The 7,513-nt window shown below is 36.2% G+C and overlaps 1 non-coding gene across 1 annotated transcript; it reads left to right on the top strand.

Moving 5' to 3' along the window:
- The first annotated feature begins 6,621 nt into the window (after positions 1-6,621).
- Positions 6,622-6,728, top strand: LOC126015133 (U6 spliceosomal RNA). Its single transcript, XR_007498027.1, has one exon. It is a non-coding gene; the product is annotated as a U6 spliceosomal RNA (small nuclear RNA).
- The last annotated feature ends 785 nt before the right edge of the window (positions 6,729-7,513 follow it).

The following is a 7,513-nucleotide window of genomic DNA, read 5'->3' as shown; positions in this document are numbered from 1 at the left end:
ATGATAAAAACTATTGTCCCATGTAGAAAAATTATAGAAAGATCTGTTTATAGGTGCATCCCACTTTAAAGAATACTGGTCTGTTTCATAAATAATATTTTCATAATAATAAGAGTCATACCAAAAATATAAAATAAAATATTTATTTTAAACATGGGTATTAATATATACACTATAGTAAAATAAATTTAAGACTTGTTTTCATGATTTTAAATTTAAATTTTAAATAATTGGGTCTACCAAGTGGTGTTTAGAGGGGTTAGGGGCTACTCTTGAGGTATGTGAAGCCTGGAGAGTGTCATAATCACAACATGGGTTAATGTTAGAACTCAAGAATATGGTGTTGCTCAGACTCTGCCATTCCAGATTCCATTAGCCATGAGGGCCACCCCAGGAATGTTCAGCCTCTCTCTCAATCACTTCCCGTGCTAGGGCTGGACCTGGCAACACTCTGGGTCCATGGATTTGTTGGATTCAACCTGAGTTCCCTGTTTTACCTCCCTAGCCCAAATTATCTATTTTAAAATTTGAATCAGATCTTCTTTATTATTTTAGTGAAACAAAATAGTTTTTATTGAAAGAAATTTAGAGAAATGTAAGATGAGAGAGGAAAGAAGTGTTCATGGTAGAACATGAACTTTCTTAGAGGGGTTAAAAATTCAAATCAGATTTGCTTTAATATATAGTCATAAGTGAATGAAAATAGTATACTATGTTGTTTAGATGTAGCTTTCCTTTACTCTTGTTCAGAAATTTGAGGTTAAATAAAAAAAAAGGTTGAAAAGAAGAAAATCAATATAATATGTTTTAAATGGATTTGTGGTGATATTCCTTGCCAAAAACTATGTAGAATTAAGTTAAGACAACAAAAGGAACATTTCAGGACTTTGCAGGAGGAATGATATACATTTTACTCTAATTTGTGGTAATTTTCTTTTCTGTTTTGTTTTTGTTTAATTTTTACCTTTTTGGTTTATGTGGTATGGGGTATCAGCTGCATACAAAGCAATGTTGCTAACCCTTTATACTGTCTCTTTGCTTAAGAGGATTTTTTTTCTTCTTTTCAAAGGAGTTTTGGGGTTTGCAGGTTGAGGCCAGCCAGACACTTTAGTCTGGTGTCAGATGATTCCTGAGTCCAATTAGCAGTGGTTGGTGTGGGTGGGCTGGACCACGGAGATAAACAGGAAATCACGCAGGGTTGGTGGCAGGGATCAGATTTCAGATTTCCACTGAGGCAGGCTGAAAGGCTAACAGGTTAGAGAAGGACAATTCTTGACCACACATTCATCAGTATTTTGTCATTTTTGTGTAAGATATGTGTCTACAATAAGAGAGCTGGTTCCAACCAGGGTGTGAACAACATCCAAATGTGAGTATTGTGTCTTCTTTCTACAGTTGGGAGAGGGGAGAGGGATATTTAGGCTTGCCTTTCATATTCTGGACAATTCCATCTTTTTCTTTAGCCCCCAATCGTTATACTAGCATGTATACTAGCATGATGTATACTAGCATCATCACACCAATACAATAGAGTACTTTTAAATCTAGATAAGAAACTGAAACATCAAGAAAGTGAAATTCACAGCTCTCAGCTGAGAAGCCAAAGGTTTGAAAATAGTTAGTTTGGATTTGCAGCCTATACTTTGGGGCTTGGAATGCTTTCAGATGAGATTTGAGGTAACAGCTTAGGTGACTCTCTTAATTACTTCCAGATAATGTTTATCCCACCCCACCCCAGTTTTAGTGACTTTCTTGAGAACGTGAAGTCTTATCTTTGAATATTTCCTTTATGCAGGATAAAAGAAAAGCAATGCAAATGGTGCCCTTAAAGAAGGCACTAAGTAAAAATTTAAATAAAATCTTGAAAGTAAAAACTTTGAAAACTTACAATTTTAAAAGTAGAAGTATTACCTTTTTAATGCTAAAATAATCTGCATGTGCAAAATCTTAGAAAAGACCTGCCTCAATTTTTTTTTTTTTTTTTGGTTTTTGGGCCACACCCAGTAATGCTCAGGGGTTACTCCTGGCTATGTGCTCAGAAGTTGCTCCTGGCTTGGGGGACCATATGGGACACCGGGGGATCGAACCGCGGTCCGTCCAAGGCTAGCGCAGGCAAGGCAGGCACCTTACCTTTAGCGCCACCGCCCGGCCCCCTGCCTCAATTTTTTGATACAACAAGGTCTTAATTTAAAATAATGTTTAAGGAGTTACTTATTTATTTCTTGTTTTGTTCACACCAGTGACAGTTTTTTTTGTTTGTTTGGTTTTGATTCACATATGGGTTGCTTGGAATATTGGGGATGCTGAGAATCCTGTGGGCTGTGTGCAAGGCAGCCTTACCAGTGTGCTATCACTCCAGGTCCCCTCCCCCCACCCTACCCCCTTTTAAGCAGGTTTGACAGCTGCTTTTCTTACTGTACGTTGGAGTTGAATTTTTGGTGGATCAGTGGGTTGCTTCCCTAGTTCCAGGGTGAGGATGTTTTGAATAAACATGGATTATCAATATTATGAACAAAAGATGGGAACAATACTATAGGACTTGCTTAGTCTACTAGTAATACACACTGGTATTTAATAATAGAGTGTTAGGGAAAAAAGTTGAATGGATGGAACTAGTGGATATCATGCTAAGTGACGTCATAAAGAAAGGGATAGATATAGAATGATCTCATTCATACATGGAAGTTAAAAATATATTGCAGGGTAGCAACAAAGGGCCCAAAGCAACACACCAAAAGAGATGATCTGTACAATTGAGTTGAAGGGGATTGTAAGAAGAGGAGGGAAGTTGATACACTGGTAATTGGAGTAGTGTTATAATTATGTACATGGGAATACACCAATAGTATTGTAAATCACAATTGTAAATAACAGAACTTCAATAAAAATTAAAATGTAAGTTGATAAATCACAAAACATATTATTTTAAATAATTATACTAATTACCTATTTTAATTGAAGTACAAGTTTGGAAACCTGCAAATTCATCTCTTTTAAAAAATAATTTTTATTTTGACCAAAGTCGATTACAAATCATTCACAGTAATAGTTTAGGTACATAGTGACAGTGAATCAGGGACATTCCCACCACCAATGTTGTCCCCCCTCTACCCCTGTTCCCAGGAGGCATCCCTTATCCCCTTCTTTGCCCTCTAGGCTGCTAGTATAAGTGGTCCCCTCTGTGTCAAGCTTGTTGTAGATTGGGTATCAATTCTGTGTTGGAACAACTGAATAACAACCTGCAAATTCACCTTTAACATTTTTTTCTGGAAGCAGCTGAGGAGCTGAATTTACAATGTTTCTCCCTAGCAATCTAAACTATACTTCACACTCAGGACAATCAGTCACTCCAACTTTGTTCATTAAATGTGGAGGAAATTAAAATGATGGCTTTGGGGATTTGATACTACCCAATGAGGTATGAAGAAGACCATATAGGTAATTTTTGTTTAAATTTAAGCAGAAAGGGGCCTGAGTGGTGGTGCAGCGGTTGGGCATTTGCATTGCAAGCAGCTGACCTAGGTTTGATCCCCAGGTGTCCTATATGGCTCCCCAAGCCAGGAGCGATTTCTAAGTGCAAAGCCAGGAGTAACCCTTAAGCATCACCATGTGTGGCTAAAAAACAAACAAAAATATTCAACAGAGAAATTCATGGAATAAGAGTTGTGATGAGTTAATTTTTGCCTTATATGATGACTGTCTTACAACCTGGCTCACATGATTCTGCTGATGACTCACCACTAAAGAGCACCTTCTTCCAGAAAATGAATCATGTCATGGCATTAAGCCACATGTATTACAGGAGATATGACTTATTTGCACTGTTTATGTAGTGATTACTTCATGTTCCTGTCTGTACTTTTCAGACTTTGTCAGGAAATACATGGAGTAGCACTTTACTGATGAGGACATGATCATATAGTTAACTTCTCTTGCCTTTGACTATGCCACTTTGAAGATCAAATTCTTGCATTTCCTAGATTTTAGGGGTCAAGAAAAAAACTGAAAAATGTAGGTTTGTCCTAAAGGACTGCCATGCCATAACTACTGATAACATATGTGGTGGTAGTGCTTTTTAGGCACTATTTGTTGGGAGGCATTGAACCCATGTATTCTACCACCTATCATCTCTGAATCCCTCCAAAACATGAATTTCATTAAACACACCAAAATTATATTTATGACATTAGTATTTAGTAATTAGTAATTAGTAATTAGTAATTAGTATATAGTAATTATATATAGTATATAGTAATTAGTAATTAGTAATTAGTAATTAGTATATAGCTTTGTATGTAGGTTTTATGCCTGTTACCTATATATATCTATCAGACTATCAGACCACTAGAACAACCATGGTTAGCTTTGCTTTCAGACATGCTTGATGGTTTATTACCTAGTGAAACCATTTTTCTAGTCTTATTCAAGAAAAAAGGTCTAGAATTTTAGTTTTAAGCTTAGGACAAAAGTAAGTTTTTAGGAGTTACTAAACAACTTATATAATAGGTGGTTTTTTTACATGACTAATTAAATACGATGGTCTCCAAATACTCTTATCATATTTTGCAATATTTTGGTGGTGTTAAAAAGCACTTTATTAAAAATATTTTAAACTTGTCATGCCTATCTATAAATCATTTAACTTTATGTGGTACTACATTATTTGCACTTCATAAAACACTGATTTGAAAGGATGTATTAAATTATAAATGAAACCTATACATTTCTTTTCTTTTTTTTTTTTTTTTTTAGTTCTTGGGTCACACCCAGCAGCGCTCAGGGACTACTCCTGGCTCTATGCTCAGAAATCACCCCTGGCAGGCTTGAGGGGCCATATAGGATGCCGGAATTCCAACCACCATCCTTCAGCATGCAAGGGAAATGCCCTATCACTATGCTCTCTCTCTGGGCCCTGAGTGCATTTCTTATATATATAAACACCTTGATTACATACATGATTGTGTTTGGATTTCAGTCATGTAAAGAACACCACCCATCACCAGTGCAGCATTCCCATCACCAATGTCGCAAATCTCCCTCCTCCCCACCCAACCCCTGCCTGTACTCTAGACAGGCTTTCTATTTCCCTCATACATTCTCATTGTTAGGATAGTTCACAATGTAGTTATTTCTCTAACTAAACTCATCCCTGTTTGTGGTGAGCTTTATGAGGTGAGCTGTAACTTCCAGTCCTCCTCTCTTTTGTGTTTGAAAATTATTATAGCAAGAATGCCTTTCATTTTTCTTAAAACCCATATGTGAGTGAGACCATTCTGTGTCTTTCTCTCTCTCTCTCTCTCTATGACTTATTTCACTCAGCATAATAGATTCTATGTACTTCCATGTATAGGAAAATTTCATGACTTCATTTCTCCTGACAGCTGCATAATATTCCATTGAGTATATGTACCACAGTTTCTTTAGCTATTCATCTGTTGAAGAGTATCTTGGTTGTTTCCAGAGTCTTGCTATGTAAACCTATAATTTCTTCTTTCTTAGAGCTTGAGTTTTAACTTCGTTGCTGGATTTCATGAATTCACATATCTACCTTTCATAGATTTATGCAAATGAGAGATTTGCATCATTCTGGAAGGAAATATGTAGAGGCTGCTTTTTTTGGACATCATTGCAGTTCTAAGCTTCATATTTTATGTTGTTCTCAAACTTCTAGATTTTGCAACAATATTATTGTTCTAAGGTTCAAATTAACATTCTATGTAATTATCAAACTTTTAGATTTTAAAACTACACGTTCAACATTCAATGCCTGGAAATCATCTCAGTGAGTGAGGTCACTGTGATTTGTCCCCTCATTCTATGGCCTTTTGTGTCTGTGTTGTCAAATGTTTATTTGAGATCTTGTGGTTTCCATGGCCTGGGAATATCTATCACTTTCTCCAGGATCCTTGTTCTGTTGCTTGACTCACACAAACATACAAACCATTGGGGATGATTGGGACACACCCTAGAGCCAAGGTTGGAACTCAGAGAGGCAATTCTTGGTTTTTCTCTGACAACTCCAACAAAACTACTTTTTCATTCACAGTTGGGATGAATAGGAGGGCACAATCATTTTATTCCATAGTAATTTTAAAACACCTTGAAATCAGCCCACCTGAGACACCTTGCTCAAGTGAGGAAAGGATAAAACATTTATTGATATCTATATGGATACTCAGAAAGCGGACTTACATGTTTCCAATTGCCAATAATATGTATAGGCTATCCCGTAGGGTTTCTGAGAAATTCCACCAAGATGCTAAGTATGTCTGGGCTTCTATGGGAATGCTTTTTTCTGCAGTCCCTTTTCAGTGCCTTGTTTTTCAAAGTGACATGTGCCTTTTTTTTTTTGTCCAGGGTGGATTAATTTGTGATGGTATATATTTTAAAGTAGCATGCAAAACAATTTACAGGGTTTTCAAACTATTGACATCATTGGATCTTTTTAATCCCTCAGGGTAGACAGAGTGGGTCATTGGCATCCCCATTTGATGGGTCAATGCCGGACCATAATCTAATAAGCAGCAAGTCTGAGTAGGATGTGAATGGGGATGTGGGGGATGGAGAAGATTGAGGTCCAAAGAAGCAGGTAAAATTTACAGCACTGAAAATATGCTTTCTGTGCTCGCTTCAGCAGCACATATACTAAAATTGGAACGATACAGAGAAGATTAGCATGGCCCCTGTGCAAGGATGACATGCAAATTCGTGAAGCGTTCCATATTAAAAAAAAAAAGAAAATATGCTTTCTGTAGCATTAAACATTTTATTTTACTTTATTTCTTTTTTTGACAGAGTAACTCTAGCTTAATTTTTTTTCAGTAGAATATGTGACAGACTGTCAAAAAATTGACCCCAAGAAAGGAAAAAGTTTAATGACATTAGAAAATAAATTACTTTTTCTTCACCAAGGGTGTTTCAATTTTATTATTTATTTATTTATCTATTTATTATTTAAAAAATTAAATCACTGTGAGATTCACAGTTACAAAGTTGTTAATGGTTGAGTCTTAGAGTACTAAGGGTTCTTAGGTTGAGTCACAGGATATTAACCACAATACTATTATGGCCGATGGTTGAGTTTCAGAAATTCTTGACTTAATGTTTTCTTGGAAATGTATTATTTTCTTAAGAACTGCCTAGAGGAAGGACTGCATGTCTGTCATGGTCCACTCTCTTGTTGGGGTGTCACAAAGTTAAACTCGCAATTTAAGAGATCAGCCAAAGGAGCAAGTTATGTCACCCAACAAATAGCCTGTGCGCTGGTGGTGGGAAGGGGACATTGAATGGCCTTTTTCTTTTACCAAAAAAAATTTTTATGACTCTGTTGACTTTGACATATATTTCTGTGAGTGTCGATCAACCTCTGCATATTCTCTCTCTTTCTCCTCATCTTTCAATTTTCAACTCTTGTTTTCCACTTATATTTTTCATTTTCTCTTGTGTTATTACCTAAATTTTTGATAGGCACATACTTATAATTAAAGTTTAAGGACTTAAAACTGTTTTCTGT

This window comes from Suncus etruscus, chromosome 7 (assembly GCF_024139225.1).
Source record: "Suncus etruscus isolate mSunEtr1 chromosome 7, mSunEtr1.pri.cur, whole genome shotgun sequence".
In the NCBI taxonomy this organism is placed as follows: domain Eukaryota; kingdom Metazoa; phylum Chordata; class Mammalia; order Eulipotyphla; family Soricidae; genus Suncus; species Suncus etruscus.
Note: the sequence above shows the minus strand (reverse complement) of the source record. Positions and strands in the feature narration are given on the sequence as shown.